General features: G+C 41.2%; 1 protein-coding gene and 1 pseudogene across 1 annotated transcript in view; both read left to right on the forward strand.

Annotated features, from left to right (window-relative positions):
* The window catches only part of Chst9 (carbohydrate sulfotransferase 9), a 274,476-nt gene that overhangs the window by 106,066 nt on the left and 143,439 nt on the right, over nucleotides 1-24,971 (forward strand). The gene's annotated exons all lie outside the window — the stretch shown is intronic.
* LOC129690111 (U1 small nuclear ribonucleoprotein C-like) lies at nucleotides 1,802-8,913 on the forward strand (annotated as a pseudogene).

Raw genomic sequence — 24,971 nt, forward strand, 5'->3', positions numbered from 1 at the left:
GAGTCAACAGTCATCCTGACAGCCACGCATATACACGATGCTAAGCAGGAGGAGTGGAACTGCACGTATGTAAAAGGCCAACCAATAATAATAAAATATGTCATGTACTGATGTGAGTGTAGTGAAGCAAGGACAAATGGAGAGACTATTTATACTAACTCATTGTGAAAATGTCTATAACTAATAGAATCTTAGAGTTATGAAGATATGAACCTCCAGGGCTTTAGTTGTTAGATTAGCGTTTGATTATTTAGATCTCTTCTGACAATCTTGTCACACACACACACACACACACACTGCAGTCTATTTGTCATTCCTCAGCATTGTGTTTACACAAATAAGGCAAATCGAATGGGAAGGAACACACAAGCACCATCCTTAGCTGAAGAGCTATCAGTTGATGGCCGGTAAAGAAGAGACCGTTTTCTTTATGGGTGTGGTCCCTGATAGATTGACCATATTCCAGTGGATGCCCCACATCCATGAGCATATTGGCAGCATGAATAGGGCTAATGAGATTTTTTTAAGGACATGAAGGTTGGAGGAGTACAGGGATGATCTGGGAAGAGCTGGATGAGTAGAGAGTGAATGGTATCAAAAAACAGTATATGTAAGTTTCAAGTTCTCTCAGGCTAAATAAAATCTCATCCTTAGAAAGAATAATTCATACATTTCAATAGTTTCTCCCAAAAGGAATAATGGATTAAGAATTAAAATCATGATGGTATCTACTCTCTGGCTCTATATTTTATGTAATGCAAAACTCTCTTCATTAAGTGTGCAGTCTTCATGAAGCATTTTTCACGAATAAATATCACATTGCAAAGACGGTGACTCACTCTGAAGTATGTTTCTGTGTTCAAAGGTGTGAGCCACATAAAGTATTTGCAAAATGAGTCAGAATGTTTCAAGTGTCACTAGAGAACTATAAACAAAACATCAGGGCATTTTGATGGTTAATAAGATCATTTTTAGTTTTACAATTCAGGGTGGCAAGTTAGAGTCAAGGAAGAAGCCTGGGAAATAATTTATAAGCTGGACTGGACTTGTACCCTGGAGGGAGCATGAAATACCGATACATTTCAATGATGGAGGATGAGAAGGAGAAAAGGCATATTTCAGGACAGCATCCAGTCTGAAGAAGAGAGCTTCTCTCAGTCGTATTCATCCTGGAGAGCTGAGATGCCTAACCGTGCAAAAACATTCCCAAGATTACTGAGAACAAAGGCATGGCCACCACCAAGGTTAGAAGGTCGAGAAAAGGACCTAGTCACTGCCGCTCAGAAGCCATGCCAGTCAACAAAGGCTAGATGGCAGAAAGTGGGGCCATGCAAGGAGCTGGCTAGCAGCTACATGATGCAGAACCCTAAGGTAGGCAGTCACATTAGTCTACATATCTTCTTCTGTCTTCCAAGTTTTCATCAATACCTGCCATTGGCCAAGTTTGTCAATGAGTAACAGCAATCCTGGAAATTTTGACTATTTCTGATAACACAAAACAAGGCAAGGGTGGAGAAAAAAGGGAGGAATATATAGTCACACACAGATGAAATTGTGTGTGATACAGGGGCAGTAGGGTGTTTGGGAATCAGCAAATGCCTTAGGTCACCTTTCACGTGGTGAGTTAAAAAAAAATTCATGGCTCTTTTACAAGACAGTAAAACAGTCACATAGTGACTCTCACTTAAAAACCAAAACAAAATAAAAATCTCATTAAGTACATACTTGAATGAAAAAAAAATGAATAAACGAAATGAAGCCATGTGATCTCTAGAATCAAAAACTGAAGCCCTGCATGGTCATGGGTCTTGAAATGCAGGGCAAAGAGTCTGACACTGATACAGGAGGTGATGGAAAGATATTTGCTGACTTTGTGCCTGGAAAAGGAGGAGAGTAAGTATTTGTTTTATACTGAACAGATATACCTGAAAGGGGAAAAAAAAGGCTCTAACTCACCCCTAGTCAGCAAGAGAAGAGCATCAGGTAACAGCATTCCTGAACCTGACCTGAGCCCAGAATATTAGGTGTGGAGAACTGCTGAAAAATAAGTTTACTAAGGTCAGTATTAACTTGACAGTTAAAAAAGATCGTAACTACCAGAGAGTTATAAATACAATTCAAGACACCTGTCATCACTTTGTTTATTTTTAATGGGCACTACCCTGAGCTCTTCTGAAATTAACCCCCCAAACTTTCCCCAACATGAGAAGAGAGAGGTGCTTTAGATACAAAATGCCTATGAAATTTGTATTAAATTACTATAACTACTATATATATATATATATTTCAAGGCTGTGTTCAAACTTCTATGCTCATTCCACAATTCAATTGATTGCTCATAGCCATTTATTTTGACTCTCTTTCTAGGCTAGCATGAGAATTAATAACTGCTCTTTAGTTTTCTAATATTAAACTTAGAACAAAAGTCATTCGGCTATGATTTACATCTAGTGGTACTCACTCACACTTAGAAAACTTGGTTTTCAGCGTCTACTTAAATTCATCTTTAGCAATAGAAGATGTATTTATTCAAAAACATCACAAAGAGTTAAGATAGTAGGAACTTGGAAGTGAGAGTCAGGTGGGGCATAACATTTCTACAAATGTCCCAGTGTGTGGTCAATAGCTTGTACAATAGACTTATTGTACTGTCTGAATACTGTTTGACATCTACAATCTAGCAGGCATCCATGCCTGTGAAGAAAGAGTATTGATTTTGTATTTAATAGGAATGTATGAAAAATATTGGCTTTTGGAAAATTTTTCTATTATGCTCCTTTTATTAAAGTCGCGTATCTTCTCATTTTTTTTTTCACACCAAGAACTTATAAAATAAATCCTCAGAAATGCTAACAGTTCTTTCACGGACTAATCCGGCCAGAGAAAGAGAGGGAAAGTGATGGTGTCCCATGTGAGATCACAGACCACACATGCCACCGACAGCAACAGCTTGCTGTACAGAATGCTGTGCTCACTTACAGGATTGCCACTGCATCCCTGTACATGGAGGCTGTACCTCTTATCAAGAACGTAGCATCAGGGAGAGCTGAAATACAAAGTGAGCAGGGGTTTCTAATCACGTGGAGAGCTGGAGTAATAAGAAAGCATGCTGTCCTCAGCTCTCAACACACAAAGTACAAAAAAAGTGCTCTAACTCACCACTAACCAGCAACAAGAAACCTCCATGTGTCAGAGAAGCATAGACATTAGAAGTAAGAAATGTGCTGGGAAGATAGCTGAGCAAGTGCTCTTGGCTGGGAAGACCTGATTCCATTTCCATAACCCACATGGTGGCCCACAACTGTCTATCACATCAGGTCATCATGGAAAAACATCACCTAGAAGAAAATTGAATCATGGGCTGGCCCAGTTGGTAAAGTTCTTGCTGTGAGGTATGAGGATCTGAGTTCAGATCCCCACTAACTGTGATTTATAATGGTACTGTAATCCCAGAGATGGGAAGGCAGGGGCAGGCGAACCCTTGGGGTTGGCTAGCCAACCAGTCTGTCCAAACTGATGAGCTTCGGGTATAGTGAGAAACCCTGTGTGGAAAACTAAAATGAGGAGGATTGAGGAATACACACACGATTGACATCTAGCCTGCAAACACATGCCCACACCACTGTAGTATATGCTCAGGTGCACATACACACAACTGTAAACATGTTCACACATATACACACACATGCATATCTAGAGAGAAACTTCATGAAAGCCGAGTGCCCTGCTGGTACAGTCTGGTATATGCACCTGACATCCGGCCCCAAGAGCAGGCAGCCTCAAACCTAGCCAGGGGTGAGGTTTGATGCAGTGTCTACAGAGAGCCACCCAACGGAAGGGGGCTGTTTCCAGTGATGGAAATCACACGTGAACTGCCTGAGCTATCTTATATGTAAATATAGGATCTTTTTATGTAAATATAATCTGAACTTTTAGACAACATCAGTCGTGTCAACTTTGGGGAGAAAGTCTGTCAGTTTACCATGTTGAGTTAGCACTGCACGGAATTTAACAGCCACATTGACCTAGAAACGTCGAGCTTATTCTTTTTCCCGTTTGCACAGGGGTAACACACTGTATTAAATACGTAAGGTCTTATCTATGTGGGTTTGATTACAAAATCTAATAAAGTATTATCTAAATAATGGGGGAAAAAGTCATCTCCCAACACACCCAGACTGGGATTTCCCCAGACCTGGCTCACAACAATGAACCTGAACTTGAAAGACCTCATGATGCCTTAAATGTTCAGGAAAATTAACCAAGAGTCAGAAGATAAAGGAAAAACATAGAGCAGGTATGAGAAAAATAACATGGATTTGTAGGTAAAAGCCAAATGAAACTCTCTTTAAAAAAAAAAAAAAACTGAGAAAGTTAGTTTAATAAATGAAATGGACCAAACACTAGTAAAAGGACTTTGATTATTAGTTTAGAAAGCATACTTCAGCAAATCACAGAAAGCAAAGCAGGGAAGAGTCTAAAAGAAATTAGGGTCAGTACTATTAAAAGAAAGAGGCAAAGAATCTAACCTGTGTGTGGCAGAAGCTAGCGAAAGCTTGAAGGAAGTATTCAAAACAATAATTACTACGAGTTTTTCAGAGTTAACAATTCTAAGAAAATAACACATAAAATCCCAAGGACAGGGAATGGTCTCTTGCTAAGAAACCATATAGGAACTTCACAGAATGCCATGAACGAAGATTTAAACACTTCCAGAGGTAAAGGGGCATGTTTAAACAGACAGTACATTTCTTCAGCTGGGGTAGATGCAGAAGACGATGAATTAATGTCTTTGAAGAACTTGAGGAAAAATAGCTATATCTGAGTAAAATATTATTTTAGAGGTAAAGCAAAATAAACATGTTTTCAAGCATGTAAACAAAGTTTGCTCCCTAGAGAGTCTCAATGGGACACTGGGGCCGCTCACAACCTCCACCGTTTTTCCCTCAAGAAACTGTGTCGTAACTGATGTTATTTGCCGAGAGGGGACACTGCAGGGCTGTGTTGAATTTCAGATGTTGTGTGGGTAAATGAAATGTGCAATAGATAACTGGGACTGATTGTTTTCATGGAGATTTTAAAAGTCAATGACATTTACAGATAGGAGAATTTATGTGCCTAGTCAGACAGAAAATTTAAAGTTAAAATTTAAGAGGCCTCGAATTAGGAGACCTGACATTTAAAGGATAAGCAAAAGCAGCTCAGAAGATGGCTCAGTCAATAAGGTGCTAGTTGTGAAAGCAGGAGGATATGAGTTCAGATTCCCAGCACCCAAGTTAAATTGTTGTTGTTGTTGTTGTTGTTGTGAGTATGTGTGTGTGTGTGTGTGTGAGAGAGAGAGAGAGAGAGAGAGAAAGAGAGAGAAAGACAAAATTGGGTGTATAGAGGGTTGACGAGGAGGATCGAGAAGGAGTTGAGGGAAGGGAATATATCCAAAATATATTGTTTAGTTAAAGTTTAGTTAACAGACAACAACAACAACTTTATAGCTGAAAAAAATGTCAAATCCAAAGGTACATTTCTGTAACCCCTGCCCTGGGAAGGTAGAGACAGGTGGATTATCAGAGCTCTTGGCTAGCCTAACGAGTGACATTTGAACTTCAGTGACAGGGTTTTTTTTTCTTTTTTGGGGGCAAGGGGCAGGAGAAATGGAGAAAGATAGAGGAAATCAATAGAAGAAAAGGTCTGACCTAAACACACACACACACACACCTTTACACATATCCAAGGCACACACAAGAATATGTATATATGAATAAAGTGCACACACCAGGCATATGATGAGCAAGAGAACTTACAAATTTGGAGAAGAATTTATTAAGAGATACAATACCAAAAAAACCCTTGATATCATCAATAAAAGAAAACTGTATATAGGTGATGCATGGTTAAAACACTTCTTACCAGATTTGTACATAAACTTAATAGAGCAGGGTAAACTAGAGTGGAGTGATAACATTGGAAGCCATCCCTTTAGATTTACCCAGACAGAGACTATAGGTGCTCTAGAAAAGCAGAGTCCTTGATGTGATAGGTCAAGAATACAGTCAAGGTGTACATATTTTAGTATGTTTATCCTATATTATAAATTCAATCCTCACTCAGAAAGACAAACAGGATGGACATAGGAAGAAGGAGAAAACAGGGAACAGGACTGGAGCCTACTACAGAGGGCCTCTGAAAGACTCTACCCAGCAGTGTATCAAAGCAGATGCTGAGACCCATAACCAAACTTTGTGCAGAGTGCAGGGAATCTTAGGAAAGAAGGGGGAGATAGTAAGATCTGGAGAGGACAGGAGCTCCACAAGGAGAGCAACAGAACCAAAAAATCTGGGCCTAGGGGTCTTTTCTGAGACTGGTACTTCAACCAAGGACCATTCATTGATATAACCTAGGTAACCTAGAACCCCCATTCAGATGTAGCCCATGGCAGCTCAGTATCGAAGGGAGTTCCCTAGTAATGGAAACAGGTCTGTCTTTGACATGAGCTCAGTGGCTGACTCTTTGATCACCTTCTCCTGATGGGGGAGCAGCCTTGCCAGGCCACAGAGGAGGAAAATGCAGCCAGTCCTGATGAGACCTGATAGGCTAGAGTCAGATGGAAGGAGAAGAGGACCTCTACCATCAGTGGACTTGGAGAGGGGCATGGGAGGAGATGAGGGAGGGAGGGTCGAGTTGGGAGAGAATGAGGGAGGGGATACAGATGGGATACAAAGTGAATAAACTGTAATTAATATAAAAAATATAAATTTAATTAAAAAAGAATATAGTTAATTGAAGACTGAATGTAAATGAGCAAGTGGAGATAGATTTGGACCATAGGTGGGAGTTTCTCTCCAGACGTGGCTGTGAATGAGACCAAAAAGGGAGGGCAGCTACTATGATAAAATGTAGAGGGAAAGCTTGCTTCATTCTGCTATTGCAGAGGCATGATCAGTTTAAATACTAACAAAAAGGATCTAGTCAGGAATAAAAAATAAATGAAGGAAATATTTGGGGGTCTACAGGATCTGGATTCCAAACAGCCTTACAGTTAGCAGCAATCTGTTTCCCGCTGTGACAGAGAACGAGGTAAGAATCAGGCAACTATGGATACGCTGGCAGGACTTTGAATGGAAGTCCCACTTACCATTGTCCATTTCCAAGGATGAAGTAAGAAACAGGGATACACATGGGAAACAGAAGACCAAACGGAAATCAGGAGTTGTGAAACACCTGAAAGGAGAGAGAAGAACGAGAAGTAAACAAGGGAAAATATTGTGCTTCAGAGGTCATGAAGGTCTGTTTAGGTTTGGAAGCCTTGAGCTCGGAGCTGCACAGTTAAGAACATGTGTGATTTATGAAGCATGAGATGGACTATCTGACTACAGCATCACTCATCAGCAACTGAAAGGGTAGAAAACTGAAGACATCACCAGAATCTGATCTCCTTTGAACACTGGAGAACAAAGCAAGGGGAAAGGGATTGTATAACTACGTTAAAGGAGTACGGGAAGATGACACTTATTTAAATGTACAGTGCTTTTTTCTTTCTTTTTTTTTTTTTTGGTGGGGATTCTGTGTTTTTGTTTTATTAGTAGTATCATTATTTTACAATTTTTCACTTTGTATCCCAGTTATAGCCCCCTCTTTCATCTCCTCCAGGTCCCACCTTACCTCCCTCTTCCTCCCCTATACTTCTTCCCCCATCTACTGTTTACTGATAGGGGAAGACCTCCTCTCCTACTGTCTGACCCTAGCCTTTCAGGTCTCATCAGGGCTGCCTGGATTCTCACCCTCTGGGTGACTGGCTTTTTTTTTTTATATATATACACTAGAATGTCTTCCCACCAAGTTTTAAAACAGCTCATGTTTACTGTTGGTAAGTGAAGGTAATGTTTTACATGGCATCACTGACATGACTTTATTAATATGCAAAAGCATTTTTGGAGACAAATGAATGGTAAGAAATTTTAATCATAAACTCCCTGCCCTTTCTATTCCCATTATTTTCTTCAGATTATGTAATGTAAAGTATAAAGAGTATAAAAAAATAAAGAAAACTGAATGTCACTTTCACTCATGGGGTCACTGTTAGGGTTGGGAGACATAGTAGCCAGCTGTAAAGTTGAGGGAGGATCATCTATGAGTCTTCTGTCTGCATAGGAGAGAAGAGACATGGATTACAGCAGCCCAGCAGCCTTCTCTTTGGTTAGAAAAGATATCTGTGTTGAGTTTCAGTACCCTTTACATAGACCATACTCAATGAAATGACTAAGGATAGAGAGGGGTTTTATGAACTCCCTGAAAAAGCCACTCGCCTCTCAGTCTACCATCTTGGATTCAATATTTTCAAACTCAACGGAACCAGGTAGCCAATGGCCTGCAGAGCAACACGACTGAGTTTTACTATGACTATTGTGATATGTATCCCACTCATGATTCTCTGCCTGTGAGGAAGACACGCTGCAGGGGCAGGAAACACAACGTGAATGTGAAAGAGTATTGCCAGAAACGGACAGAGGAGCAGGCCCAGAGCCTGAATGACAAAACAATGGCTGCATTTCAGCGAGGAAAGATACCTCCAGCTCCGTTCTCTGCTCCTCCTCCTGCAGGGGTCGGGATCCCACCTCCCAGTTTCCCAGGTCTTCCTCGTCTCCTCGTCCTGCCATGATGCCTGCACCCACCATTGGCCAACCTATGATGGCAATGATGGGCCCTCCTCATCCTGGGACGATGCCTGAGGGTCTTGTTCCTGGAATGAGGCTGCCCATGGGAGACCACGTGCCCACGATGGAGCTAAGGCCTCCAATGATGAGACCTCCGGTTCGCCCTTTGATGGTGCCCACTTGGCCTGGCATTAGTCGGCCAGACAGAAAAGAGCAGAAAGGCTCCGCATCAGTTTTGTTTGCCTTATTCAGTTTCTCCAGGTGATTACACTACTGAGGCTGCTAGTTTTCTAGCTTCATGACAAGAAAACTCCCCCTTACTAATAGAATAGTTTTGGAGGGGAGAAGTGGTATTAAAAAAAAAAAAAAAAGTAGAGTTTTCACTTAAATTGTGAAAAGTGAAAATAAAATGTCAGCCTTTTTAGTTAAAAAAATGAATTTTCAAACTTTCCTGCCTAAGTCCCCCTGGACAAAAGGGTCACCTGATCTTTGGGAACATGGAGATAGGCAGCACAAATAGCTCCCTTCTTCATAGAAGCAGGCAGATGAAAGGGGCACACCTCATGTGCAAGCCCTCCATCAGAACTCAGAGAACTGAGGGAGTGAATCCTTCAACTCTGCTAAAAGAATACCGTTTACTTTCTCTTACTTCTCTTTCCTTTCTTCTTTTCACTTTTTTTTTAAGAGAAGGAAACTGTCAGACAGTGCCATGTTGTTTCTGCCACAAAATATTAGTAAGGCATAACCACAAAGCCAAAAAGCATTGCCTTGGATGCTTAATGCACTGTCAGTTTCGATCTAGGTGTTTTGCTCTAAGAGATGCCTAATCTTCTAAACAAAATTGAATTGAATGGATTTCAAAACTGTCTGTGGTGGTGTAGTGTCAACCCAGTTTACCCCAAAAATAGCCAACTAGAGACAGCCATGTAAGTTTGTAGACAAACATGTAATCCCAGGACTCAGGAGGCTGTGAAAAGAGGGTCCTAAGTTCCAGGTCAGCCAGGGCTACATAGCATGACCTAATCTCACAAAACCAAAAAATTAAGGTCGTAGCTCAGTGGCAAAGAATTTGCCTAACATGTGCAAAGTGCTAAGTTCACTTCCAAGCATGAGAGGAATGGATGGTTAGATAGACAGACAGACAGACAGACAGATGATAGATAGATAGATAGATAGATAGATAGATAGATAGATAGATGATACAGACATATATCAAGTGATCATTCACATGATACAGACATTCACTGAAGGCATTATTAAGAATAATTATTAGTGATACTTGAAGATACATAATGAACATGATAATTTCTTGAAAGTCATAGATTTATAAAACTTTAATGAGACCTACTTAATCTTTTATATTTTATTTTATTTTTTAAATATTAGTTACAGTTTATTCACTTTTAATCCCAGCCGTAGCCTGTTCCCTCATTCCCTGCCAATCCCACCCTCCCTCTCTCATCTCCTCCCCTTCCATCTGACTCTAGCTTATCAGTTTTCCTCAGGACTGGCTGCAATGTCCACCTCTGTGACCTAGCAAGGCTGCTCCTCCCTCGTTAGGGGAGGGTGATGGTCAAAGAGCCAGCCATTGAGTTCATGTCAGAAATAGTCCCTGTTCCCCTTACTAGGGAAACCACTTGGATACTGAGCTACCATGAGCAGGGGTTCTAGGTTATATCCATACATGGTCCTTTTGAAAGTAACTTCAATTATATTTCAAATATGGGGATGAAATTATATGTAAGAAATTAAAATAATTGAGAATAAAGTATAATGCATCTAGAAAGACAAATAGGTTTACACAAAATTTCAGGTGTAAAAACTATCAGCAACTAGTGAAAGCATTTTTGCAAGTTGTGAGTGTAGGGGATGTATGGCTGATATAGGCATTTAGGGTTTGTGTATAAGGATCACACTGAGAGTATGGAGAGATTTATGAGATGGTAGAGTATTTGCTGTACAAGGAGAGGACCTGAGTTCAGAACCCAAACATCTAGGAAAAGCACCAGACATTTATGTGGGAAAGCAGAGATGGGGTAGGAGGAGCCAATGTGGTCTGCTAGACAACCAGTTAGCCTATTTGGTGAGCTCCAGATTCAGACTTCTGTGCTTCAAACAATAAGGTTGAGAGCAACTGAGGAAGAACATTCAACCTTCACATATGCACCTGTACACACACACACACACACCCACACACACACACACACACACACTGAATATGTTACTGTGTCTTCAAAGTCTTGAAGTCAGTGTTTCTGTCACTGTTCATACTGATCCTAAGAGCATGACGCAGTTGCTTCCATCTTGAGCAGACACAGGTTCAGGGAGAGGCTGGTCCAGGTCACACACTCTGAAAAGGAAGAAGTTTCCAAAGCGGACCATCTCCCTTATTAGATCCACCAATTAATACTCAAGATGTACAGGCACTTGCTAATATCTTCCTATCTGACCAATTCTCTTGTTCAGACTTGGAAGTCTTTCCTTCTTCCTGAGTCAAACACAATCGTGACATTCCGATAAACTGTAAAGTTCAGTGGTATGTACACGCACCCCAGCGGACTTATAATTTATCCTGTATGTGTATTCTATGGTCTGTTGAGGCTAAATTCATTTTTGTTTTGTTGTTTGAGATAAAATATTGATATGTATCCCACGCTCTTCTAGAAATTACTGTGTAGTCCAGCCTAGCCTTGGACTTGCAATGCTCCTGTCTCTTCCTCCTAAATGCTGGGATTACAGATGTGTGGCACCATACTGGACCACTTAGGTCAAACTCTTTATTCCCTCTCCTGCCTTCCCACTTAGAATGAAACACTCACAGACATGTCTTAGAATGTTTTGCCACTAGCATATGATGTGGCAGCACCTGACTGGCTGGTATTGATTTTGGAGCTTAACACAGAGGAATTCAACATGACACAGATCGGGAACACCTTCATGACGAACATAGTTGTAGTGCTTAATGTTTTATGTCAATTTCCTGAAAAGGAGGATTCTGATTGGCTAAATCCTTCCTAAGACTCATTATGATGACTATATGAATATTCATGCTAGTCTGTCTCTTTCCAGAGTATTTGTGATTGCCATTTTCAGAACTCCCTGTACTCCTAACTAAACCGTATCTCTCAAATACAAAGTCAATGAACAAACTAAAGTTGACTTCACTTCATTATGCATAAACTCCATCTTTTCTTTATTCCTTCCCAGTCCTAACCAGACTACCCTAGGAGCCTTACACTGATAGTCAAGATGGTTTTCAGACATTAAAAAATAATGATCCATTTTCCACAAAGATGTCATTCTGCCAATCATCTAGGAGGAAGCAGGTATTCATTGTCAGGATGTTTTTATTTTGGTATCAAACTTTTTTTTCATATAACTGGTGCTTTTATAGTATATAGTTTTTCATGCAGTGGTTGTAAAATATTTCCAAATCAGGAAGTCTAAAAAGAAAAGTCTTGCTTTTGTTTTAAACTCAGAGAAAAAAAAAATAAGCCAAGGCTACTGCCTTCTGCTGCCAGTAGATGGAAATTAGACTAAAGGTGGTTGGGTGTGAGGTATTAACAGGAAACTACCTTATACCCAACAAACCTACTCATTATGTATGCATTTTAATTCCTTTACACGATATTATTCAGTCTTAAGGATGAAATATGAAGATATTTGTGGAGGAGTTTTTTGCCACTTATCTGTAGGAAGGAAAGCTCCAGGCAGCTAATGCTCTTTCTGTCCCTTCAAGTTTACACATCAGAGCCCTTATTTGTATGCACTCAAACTAAGCATCTTGCCAGGGGACACATATCCCTGTGTAGCCTGCTAAAGAGGTGACACGTGAAGCCTGAAATGCTCAAGATGACAAATAGCCCAGCAGGTCTGGCCTCCTCCCCTCCTGCCCTAAGCTGCTGGCAATCTATTTTAAATTGTGTGTGCCTTGTAGGGTGAAGCACGTATCATGGAGTGCCAGCCTCACCCCAGGCAATGGAGCTGGGCTCAAGTCTCTGTGGTCATGCCAGGGAGGGAACGTGCAGAGCATCTCTACGGGCTTAAGTAGCCAAACCTCTGAACTCTGAACTTCTTTCAAATGCTCTATGATGTCATGTGAAATTCTGTCAAATAATTACGGAGCGGGGGGGGGAGAGGAAAGGGGAGGGAAAAAGAAGGGAAGGAGAGGAAAGGAGAGGAGAGAAGAGGACAAAGAGGGAGAGGAGGAGGGAAAGGAGAGGGAGACTGCGATGGAGAGAGAGAGGGACAGGGAGAACACTCTTCTTCAGGTGAACCTGTCACTCATCTGTAGAGATATCATTTATATATATACATTTATTTATGTAATCTTGCTTCGGGACTTTCTTACACTGAGGCAAGGCATGATGGTTTTGTTGAAAGCCCAAATAGAATTTTCATCATAAATACACACACAAAAAAAGATCACTGCACAGAATCACATGAACATTGTACTTATGCAAATCATGGTGATGTCCACATGGGGGCAGAGATTTTGTAAGCCACACACAGCAATGCGAGTCATATTAACTATCATATTAACTGCATGAAAACTCTACCTAGGCTCACAGCCTCCCTTATGGCTTTCTCCATAGAGCTACAAAAACGTTTGTAAATGTGTGATGGGAATTTCATAGCACCTGTTCAGCCTGTGAAACCGTTGCCTTCTCTATCTACCTGCTATCACCAGCTTGTCATGCAGTGCGGTGAGCCTGCCTGTTAATATTCACACCTGGCTTTCTTTACAGAGAAGATTTAAACGTGGCACAATGAAGTTCCACAGTGGCCCACATCCTTCCCATAGGCCTGCTGGACTTCAGGAGAGATATCTTGGCCCACCTTGGCCCTGCTGGGTTGTATATGGTTAGGATTGGCCTCTCGCTCTCCACTGCCACTCTAGTGAAGACAGACAGCAACAGCACAAAGTCTCTAGTTTTGCTACACCTCCCTTCCCACCACCCCAAACCAAGATGTAGATATTATTGATTCAGCTAGATAGTAAGAACACCACATACAGAAAGAAATAGCAAACATACATGTAAATGCTCTTTTTCAAAAAAATTATAACAAATAGAGAATTGGGAGGTTTAAAATCAAACTGGCAGATTGAGGCTATGTATGCAGCCAATTCAGATAATTCTTTGGAAAAAATACATATTTTGCACAACAAAGGAAAAAGAATAGAACTGACCCATTTCCATAAAGCTTCCGAAGATGTTTTATTCAAGCAACTCATAGGATTGTTTATATCCCATAATATCTTGCTCAGAGAAGAAGCCCCTGCCCTGCTTATACCAATAGAAGATTTTAAAAGAACTTTTCCAAATTAAAAGTGTAGCAATAACTAATTTATTTGCATTTATATTGTTTTTTTTTTTTATTTTTAACATCCTACAGTAAATAATTGCTTGCTGTCTCTTGCCCCTTGGCTGGTTTTGATTTTGGAGAAAAAGTCTCACAGGATAGCTCAAGCTCGACTCGTACTTGGTAGGGATTCTCTGTCCCTGCCTCTTGAGTTCTGATTCCAGCATTGGCATGTGGGCTGTGTCTCCAAATCTGGAGACTAGGAAGAACATTTACTGCCTGCAATTTCCCATCCATTTTAAGTAGCAAACAGATAAGTCAATTTTGTACAGAAATCAAGCCACTGCCACAAAAATGTCACACACAGGAAGCCTGTGTGTTAAATATTGTGACTTTTAAAGTTTTCTGGATTCAAAGCTAAGATATTCTTTGACAAGTTCATCTCTCTGAGGTTCCATTTCCTCCTTTATAAGCAGTCGACAAAAAGCTTCTCCCTCCTTCCCCTGAGGCCAGTGCAAGGATTCTGTGAATGCACTGGTCATTCCTGCGCATCTTTCCAGGCACTGTCTGCCCAGGAATGTGTGCTGTGACACACGTGCCCTCACAACTGTTGGGACAAATGAAGCAGTCTAGCCTCCACCCATCCAGCATCGTGATTGGTCCTTGGGTGCGTGTACAGGCTGATCTGTACCCCTGCTTGGTTGCAGGCGTCTTTGAACTCCCTTTAAAGCATAAGAACACCATGCCAGTGAGAAAGTCTGATCCTGTCGTCCGACGACAGATGAAGCTTGACCAGAAAATTCTGGCATCCCGGTTTCCCTGTGTAAAGTGTAGGTAAAGCAGGGTGCATCTGGGTGAGGGTAGATGTAGGTCCTCCAGACCTGGTTCCAGAGTTACATCACCTCCACAGTCCCTGCAACTCTTAAAGGCATGCACTTTCCCGGAAACATTAATCCTAGTTTATTTAGCACAGAAAAATAGTACCTTGCACTTGGCCTTTGGAGGATGCTATTAGTTATAGGAAGCGAAAAGCTTTAACGTAAAAAGAAATGATTGAGTAAAGACTGGAAAGAAATTCTAAGGTAGAGCGGTCAGACAGATGGCCGCCTGATTTACAGCATGGTGATGCCACCATGCAATGCCGTCAGCCAAGGAGGGAGCTGGGATGTCCCAGGCAACACACTCAGATGCCAGAAGTTTTGGTGGCGGAAAGGGGGCATAATTGTGCCCTCCTGTATCATTTTCTCAGTAAGGACCATCTCCAAATAAAGTTCTTCAGTAAATTCAATTACTATGACACATTGGCCAGAAATATTAAATGCCACCTACATCAAGGAGGCAACCCCACGAACAGTTTCTATCTGTTATCTTTATGTGTAAGAAGCAGGTTGGGGAGCAGCACAGAAATGGGTGAAATCACTATAAGCACCCATATATTGCCTGTTAAAGCACGCGAAACTAGAACCTCACTGCCCTTTCCACATCCCACTGATCTCCCAGTGCCCATCTGCACCCGCTTGCTGGGTGCACAGTACCTCCTGCATTTCCTGTGTGCTCCAACCTGTGCTGTGTCCTTGCAAAACCAGCACCTCGCACTGAACACCCTAGAAAGATTTTCAGCAGGACGTAGAGCTAGTTGCCTTGGATATTCCAATAAGATGTTTTCTCCTCTCTCCTGGTGTCACTTTGCATCTCTTTTCATATGGAATGCCTTACATCATTCACCTTGGGGGTTCACATCAGTCCAGAGAGACCAGAGCTTTCCCTGCAGCCTTCCTAACACCTTGACTGTGAGTTCCTAGTTGATGCCTCACTACAGCATTGCACACTCAGAATATAGCCCTTTCTTCCATGCAGTCAACACTAAATGATGTTTGCTTTTCTGCTCCCCTTCTTCTGTGTGTCAAAGTGCTGTCAGACCCATCTGTACCCAAATATACTAGATAATTAAGTTTTTCTAGCAAACTCCAGTAGTCACCTCAGTTTGTAGAGGAGAGGTGTTTTGTTTTACAGGATTACAAAATGCACCACTGCGTCTGGAAGCAATAACTCAAGAGCACCCATCTAATATGTCTTTCTTTATTTTCTTTGTTCGGTCTATGAAACACGAGCTTACCTGTAAGGCTGAGACCCAAACCTTTGATGTGTTTCAATGTGAGGAAAAAAATAAGTGTGATGAAGATGATTTTAACATAAAAAACAAAATTCTGGGGCTGGTGGCCATAAAAAAAAATTGTGTTGACATATCCAAGAGTCAAACAAAGCCCACCTCTGACCTCCAACACTTTTACCTACAAGCTAATAAAACAACAGTTAAAAGGAAAGAAGAAAAAGTAACCAAACGTCCTTGTTTCCCACAAACAAAAAGCTGGGCAGGATGATATGTGTCTGTTAGCCAAACGAATGGACACACCAACTGAACAAAGTCATTCTTCAAAAGTTTAGTCCGACTGCATCATTACCTCGACTCATGACATCTCCCTCCTTGTTGTCTCATACACAAAATTAGTCCTAACTAATAGTAAAACTTTATTCACAATATATCCCAATAATTCATCCCTTAAAAGCAAGTCAACACAGGAAAAATCGGTTTAATTTTAATTAGTGGCTAACATTTGCTATTAAATCTTTGGAGTACAGTTAATACTAACCACAAATGATAATGCATCTGATGCCTAGATAAATATTTGATTGCTCTTGACTCAAATATGAACCTCGGTTGATGGTTTATAAGGTATAAAGCACTGAAGCTCTGGCGAAACTCTAGCTCTGAGTGACAACCTAGGCGCGGTATTATTATGATGCTGTGTGTTCACGTATGTGTATGCCCACTGAGTAAGACAGAGGTTGACGTTGGGTGTTTTATTTAATAATTTCTCATCTCAGTGTTTTAGATGTTGTCTCACATTGAACCCAGAACTTCATCCATTCATCTAGCTTGGCCATCAAACCCTCCCCTCTCTTTCTTCAACTCTGGTATTGCAGCCGTGAGCCACTGCATGCAGATTTTTATGTAGGTTCTGGTGACCCAAACTTAGGTTTTCATGCTAGTGAAGCCAGCATTTTATGGCCTGAACTATCTCCCCAAATCCTATAATACTTTAAAAAGTGAAAATATGTCAATCTACATAGATAACCCTTTAATTTCACTCCTGGTAATAACAAGCTTTATTCTTTCAAAATCGAAAGACATGCTTAGATGCTACAATGCTAAGCATATTTCTAGGCATAATTTAGCAAACCTCCATAGAAGGGGTAGGGATTTAAGGGTACCTTGTTCTGATAACTCAGTACCACCACTGTCTCCTTAAAGGGGACCTCCCCATCAGCAGACTAGAGGAGTGACATAGGGAGGAAAGAGAGAGGGAGGATGGGACCGGGTGGGGGAGAGATGAGGGAGGAGGCTACACCTAGGAAACAAAATGAATAAATTGTACTAAATAATGCTAATAAAGAAAAAATTGAAAAAAAGGATATACACACAATTACCTCAAACCTCCTAGTAGGCCTTCCCTTTTGAAAGTTTCTACCTCCTTTCAATAGTGCCAAGATGCAGAGCAAACTTTTCACACATGGGTCTTTGAACAATATGTCAAAACCCACCAAATCCTTTCTTGATTTGTGCACTTGGGACCTGGTTTGGATGGCCGGAATATTGTAGCACTCGTCATGAACAATATAGGGAGCTCCCAATACATGTAAGCCATGTATACCTATCTCGAGCCTCCACATAACACAGTGGTCTCAAATTAGCCCAGTTTTTAATACTATGTCCTCCTTCTCACTGAGAAAGCCTTCAAAGATTAAGGGGATCAAAATTACCTAGTCCTTAAGGTCTCAGCCTAGATATCAGCAAAGAGTAATTTCTGCCAAAGATAGTGTAACATCCTGGACAGACTGATGAAAAAGAGAATTCAACTCCACCCCTTTGCCATTTTTATTGAGCCAACAGAAAGAAGAAATGTATTGCTGTAAACGGTCTTTATTTTACAAACTAATTCATTCTTGCTTCTTTTATATAAGGAGCACAACAAAGACATTTAGACTACTGTGCTCCTTATGAATAATTATTCTTGAGTCATTTAGTAAAAACATGTTTATTACAGTGAAGAAGGTGCAAGCACCATCTCTACTTTAGTCAGCGGCTGAAGCTTGTGTTATTAAAGCCCGTGTTCCCGTTTTGCAGTGTTATTTAAGACCTGGCAGTTGCTGGGTATTTGCTTTTGCCAATCTGACTTCAACATCTAAAGGTCTTCCAAAAATCTTCTCTGCCAAGAAACGACTTGCTCAGAACGAGATTCTGAATAACAAAAGGGTTAGTGGAGGGTTTGCCTCACCCAAGCCAGTGCTAGGGAATCTGAAAGGGACTATATCTTGTCACATTAATTATGTGCTTGTTAAATGGATCTAAGTGGAAAGAAATTCTACACTTGAGGATCTCCAAGACAACCTGAAACAAATGTTCCTCATACAATTTTTTTTTTCCATTTCTTGGCAGAGGAGTCAGCCCAGGAAAATTCTTCATGTATTTCATTCTTTCTCCACACTATGACGGATGGCAGACCCCGGGGCTGGGGAGTACAGATGGAGAGTCAGCTCTGCCAAGGCAGATGGTCAGCCTCAGAGGCCCAGATCTATCTGTATCGATATGTTTCTGAAGAGCCAGTTTTTGTATCTCAGTACACATGGTCTGGAACTCTCAGCATTCATGGTGCCCATAATGGCTCTCTTTACCGAAGCATCCTAGCAACGTGTCAACTAACCAAATAAGCAGACAGCAGACCAAGTGGAGTTTATCCAAAGCTGCAGGAGGGCGGCGAGGATCGGCTACCATACAGAGCCTCACAATCAGTGTCTGCTGAGCCAGGGCCATCCCAACAGCATCATGAATCCGGCCATAAATACTAAAGCAAAGCCCTTGGCCTTTTTGTACTATTCACCAAACAGAAGCTATGCAATTGCTAAAATTATTGAAATACTTTGGGACTAAACTGTATTTAAATTGGCCCAGTTAAGCTTCTCCTTTCCTAGTCTTGCAATATATTACTTAAAAGGTTTATATATTACTTAAAAGAACAGTTAATTTTCAGATTATTACCCACCTGAGGGAAGAGACTGTTGAATCTCGGAAAAGCCAACAGCAGGTCCAAGGTCCAACCATTTGCTCATGACATAAGGTGGGGACTCACTTCCTGTGAGCAGATCTCCTTTTTCTTCTGCACCATGGCCTACAACACCTGTCATTCACTCCATATGACACGTATTGTGGTGATTTGCAATTGATGAACGTGCTTATCTGAGTAACTACTTCACAGTGTCCGGACACCTGAGGGGCTTGAGCAGAAAGAGTGCTCCGTTTGAGGTTAGCCTGGCCTACATTGTGAGTCCCAGTCTATCTTGGGCTACAGAGTGAGACCCTGTTTGCAAGGTAAACAGAAAGTCAAACAAAAATAGGCTCTGAGAAGGAGACTGTTTGGGGAAAGCAAATATGCACAACTCACAAGATGTGCGTGTGTGAAAACGCTCAAGTGTAAAATAGCACCATGCACAATAAACACATAAAGTGAAGAGATTTGAAATTGAAAAATTAAAAGACAGAAATAAAAAGCAATTTGCTGAAAATAAAAAAAAAAGATCCTGCATCTTAAATTAGCTTATAGCTGGTATTTGATTTTTTTTCATTTTTATTTCTTATTATTATGTGAAGTGTGGGCCACAGCACAGATGTGGAGGTCAGAAGCCAACTTCATGGAGTTTTCTATCCACCTTTACGTAGATTTGGGGAATGGGAATTAAGCAAACTTGCAGGGCAACACTCTCAGTCACTGAGCCGTCTCACTGGCCCTGTGCTGCTGGCCTCAAACTCTCCGTCCTCCCTGCTCAGCCTCCCAAGGGCTGAGGTGATTGGTATGCACCACCATAAGCAACATAACTTGGGACAGTTAGGCAGTTAAAAGAATTTCAACAAACCAACTTGTATCTAGGAGGTAGGACATGAGAAGAGCAAAGGAATTAACTAAAACAGAAAGCTTCTTTCTCTGAGGAGCACAGAGAAGGCGAGAGAGACGATGCAGAAACTTTCAAAGACCAAAGTTCATAATATTCGTAATAGATGAAGCCATTGGCTTTGATTGCTAAGAATCCTCCGTTACTAGACAGCACAGGCCATGCGATGCAGATACACTGTTCTCCACAGCCCAGGCACAGCAGTGAGAGCATCAGAAACTTTGCTATGTGATTCCCTCAGGACGTAACCGTTGCAATGATCCAGTGAAGTAGGTCCTCACATTACCTCCACTTCTGGAGGGACATATTCTAACATAGAGAAATGAAGTGATGTGCCCAGCATCTAATGGGATAGAGCTACATGAACAAGCTCTTCACTGCTCTACAAGATTGGAGAGCAGAATCACCATAAGCAGGAAACCCAAACGAGGGAGAAGAATCACCGGGCTCCTAGTTCATCTCCACCAACCACCCACTAACTTGAACACTGTGCGTGTTACAAAAAGTTTCCAGAATCCATTTTCAACACTGGAAAAAGATAACAATCTATCTAAAGTTTTATTGTGAAGATTTAATTAAATATATTTAAGTGTCAATAGAGCACCTACCTAATTCATTATAGGTACTCTCGATAGACGGTCAGTCACTTTCAGCGCTCCAGAATCGAAAGGTCCGTTAGGAAACTGTACTCCTGAAGCTTTGTGCTTAGCTGTGTGACAGTACCACAAGCAGTTGATTCATCCAAAGAATAGTAGTTTGCTAATGAAATTGCAGAGATTTTCTTTTTAAGAAAGAATAAAAGATTCATGCAGTGAACTGTCAAAACTGATTTTCTATGGCCTGGGAATATACCAACTCTTATTTCCTCTGACCATTTCACCCCAGCTGTATTTTTGTCTGTCTCTTGTTGATGTGTGACGATAGTAGTAGGGTGGTTTGGCCAAGCTAAAACTATCTGTGACTCAGGTTTGTTTTCATCCTGGTAACCACTACAGTGTCTGTAAGGCCGTGTAATTCTGTGAAGATAAACTAACTGGATTCATATAATATCCTGACAGCAATGATAAGCACACTGTCACTGATTCAACACATTAACTGCTATCCTTAATGTGACTATGATGAAAAAAAAAAAAAAAAAAAAAAAAACCTTTGCTGAGATCATCTAGAAACAGGTATGAAGCAAACGTCAATCGGTTTGTGGATATTGTGTTTGGGTTTTATTGTTTGTGAGACAAAGTCTTATGTATGCCAGGCTGGTTCCCCCTCCCCCCCCAAACATTTTATGTAGCTAAGAATGAACTTGAATGTATTATTGCCTCAGTTCCTGGGTTCTAGGGTTACAGAATGCCCAGTTTGTGCATTGCTGAGGTTGAACGCCGGAGCTTTATGTATGCTAGGCAAGAATCCTAGCCACTGATCACATCTCCAGTCCTGACTCTTTTTTCTTTTCTTTTTTCAGTTGGAAAAATCGGAGTGAGAAAAAAGAGTGATGGTTAGATAGTAAATAAATGTCTGGCTGCACACACTTAGATGTATGTATAAGCATCTCTCACATACATGAGAGAGAGAACGAAAGGCAACATGCTGTGCTTTCTTCCCAAGGCTGCAGGGCTCGCAGGAAGGCATGGTGAAGAAGGAAGTCATTATTCAACTCCCAAGTCCAACTCTGCTAAGTCACCCTGTTTCCTGTGAGAAGGGACTAAGGAAATCTTGAGCTTAGCAAATCTTCATGCACGGACACTCAAAAATAATTTTGAAATTACTTTAAAATATTGACAAAAGTGTTTTTAGCTCTGATTACCCAAACACATATTCTGAGGATGAGCTTTCTTGTAAATACAGAAGTACAATGGTTAAGACAAGAGTTTTGTTTGCAGTTGGTTCTTATAAATGAAATAGCACTTTAACCTAGTCACATGGGCCATTAATCAAGGCATTTGAACTAATTAAACCTCAGACCCCTTTCCTTCCCCAAATCCTTGTCAGATAAATGAGATTAAAACCCCACTTCCTTGACTTTTACTAAACTCAGAATATGGACTACAGGTTTAGCAAAAATATTGCCAGTTTTCCAATGTAGTCTTGGTGAAACATAATTGCCATTCCAAGCTCACAGAGATTAGCAATTTATCATCTCAAAGTTATTAACCCCTACACACTCACAGACACACAGACACACACACACACACACACACACACACACACACACACCTTTTCTTAAATAAGTAGCTTGCACATGGTAATTTTCCTTGTCAGGAATCTATGCCTTCCTCATAGTGCATTTTGCCAAAGAAGCAATGGACATGAATGAACATTCTCAGGTATCCTAGCAACAGGATGTGATTAATAATACCTCTCAGAACAGGGCAGATAAAACGCCTTAGAGTAAATGCAAACTTGGAACTGGCTACTGAGACATCGGTAGTGCAGTGAGGGAAGGTTGATAAGATTCCATGACAGACTTTATTATACACAGATGGAAGCAGGGAGGAGAGACAGAACATTTCAGAGGAAGAGTACATCTGGGCATGAAATTGCAGCATCTCTGGGCACACTGTCCCCTACGTACATACATCTGCAGTGAACATATGTGTGCTTGTGTGTGCATATGTGAACACACAAACACACATGCAAACAATCTCCTTTTCCTTACGAGTGGTGGTAATCAGTGAGAACACTTGGTGCCCCTATTCATTATTGGCGACATACTCTGTACGTGCCAGGTTTTCGTTTGTTTGTTTGTTTGCCTGTGGCTCCAACAGTTCAGACACAATCAGCTGTGATTAAGAGACTTCTATGCCAAAGCCTTGAAATATATACTGTAAATTGATCTGTATTTGATGTTTCTCTGTGGTACAAGACAAATGCAAAAGCTCTCAATGGCATTGAGGAACAGTGTGCATAAATAGTTGTAAGATTTGAAATTTTAGTGTTCAATTAAGTACGTTCTCTCGTAGAAGAGGAAAGTTTTACCCCGCAAATTCAATTTTTATGAGCTGATGATCCATTTTTATTCCTCACAGGTGGGAAACTGAATCTCAGCTTACACAGAAATAAGAGGCAAAGCATAGCTTGCTGCACTTAAACCAGAGCGTGGTAAAATAAAGCTTAGCTAGGATAGCCTGCCTGCTCATTATTCTGAAAGCCTCTTTGTTATTTTATCACCCACTTTTCTAATGGAATACTTTTCTGGGTTGTCAGTTGTAAGGTAAATACCTGTTAAGAGCTATATTCTGATTGTGCGTTCACTAAATCTGAGCAGTAGTAAAATCGGCTTCATGTTCTCCAATGTCTCGGGGTGGGTGGGGGTGTGGTGTGTCTTTTCAGATGCCAGTGCCATCCCAAGCACTGGTCCTCAAGGAGGCAACAAGAGACAGCGGTAGGATTTACTGCATCTGAGTGTCAGGCAAGCACTGGACTTAAGGTTTGTGATGGCAATAAAGAGCTAAGGGAGCACGGGAAAGAAGGGGTTCACAGACTCTTTTATGCACTTCACTCTAAGGGATGAATAGGACTTTGAAAGGCAGGAATTATAAGGCAGGGCATTCCATGAATCAGAAACAGCATAGAATGGCACCACTTGAGGGAGGTGTGATTTCTCACAAAATGGGTATTGTGAATGGTACTTGATGGAGGGAGGGAGGAAGCGACTGGTGGCAAAATCATCCAGTCACAAATTCCATATCAAAAGACAGGGATTTCGATGCTAAGCAGAAAGGCAAAAGAACAGAGAAAAACAAAGAAGTCGGTCAGGAACCCTTCTATACACATGAGGTCATCTCAGGAAAAAAAGGTCAAGTTCATGAGTACAGTGATGGCAGCGAGAGAGAACAGTGAACTCCTTTCAAGAGAAAGAGTGTCAAGGCTGGGGAAAGGGAGGCGCTGGGGAGACTTCCTTAAGTTTGTGTTCAGATTATTGAGTAAGAGCCTCTGGGATGCAATGGCTTCGGGAAATAGGATAATCACCTGTTATGGACTCAGAATTTGTTACAACAGAAGACACATCCTGGGATTTCCACTGGACCTGAAACCTAAACTTGAATCATTAGATATAGGTTGCAGACTAATTTCTTGCTCCGAAAACAAAAGCTGAAAGAGCGCAAGATAAGATCATCCCCCCACAGAGCAAGATAAAGGGACAGAAAAGACAGTGAGCAGGTTCTCTCTGTGCAAGCACGCAAGCCTCGTATCCCTCGGCCAGTATAATTTGTCTTATGTACTTTATCTGTGTAATTTGAAGATCAGTGTGTATACAACCAAAAGTAGAAATCTAACTATTGTACGATAGACCTGCTGGCAGGAGAGAATTATTCAGTAACATTTACATGCCTACCTTCAGTTACAAAGCTTTTTCTTATAACCCAGAGCTAGAATTGTTAAAGCCTCAGTAAAAACTTAAACTGTGCATTCTATGCTCCCTTCTGAAACATTGGGTCCCCATGTCTCATGGGGATTTCATTCACTTACTTGGACTCACCGTAGCTGGTCATTTCATTTCCACGGCATTCCAAAAGTTCAGCTTCTGGTTCCTCACTTTAAAGAAGAGAAATCCAGGAGGGCTGCCTGAAGCCCTCATCACTGCAGGTGTATTTCATCACATTGTGAATTGGTGCAGGCTTTCAGCACGTTCATAACAGTTTTTCCAATCAAAACAATAATAAGCTTTTACTGTTGTACATATTATCTGTGGAGATCTTCTGAATGGCTGGTCCGGTGTATAAATCCCTTTCTTTGGCTGTGACAAAATACCCTGACACGAAGCAGAGTGAGAGAGGAAATGCTTATTTTGGCTGACTGTTCCAGGGAGGACATGGTCCATTATGGTGGGGAAAGCATGGCAGAAAGAGCATGAGGCCAGTCATCATATCTCAGAGGGGGGAAACAGAAGCTGGGGCCAGACAGTAAAGCTTCAACTCCCATCTCCACCTCCACCTCGTCCCACTGGCGGTCTTTTCTCCAGCAAAGCCACACACACACACACACACACACACACACACACACACACACACACAC

Source organism: Psammomys obesus, unplaced genomic scaffold (assembly GCF_907164565.1).
Source record: "Psammomys obesus unplaced genomic scaffold, mPsaObe1.curated_primary_1811, whole genome shotgun sequence".
NCBI lineage: Eukaryota > Metazoa > Chordata > Mammalia > Rodentia > Muridae > Psammomys > Psammomys obesus.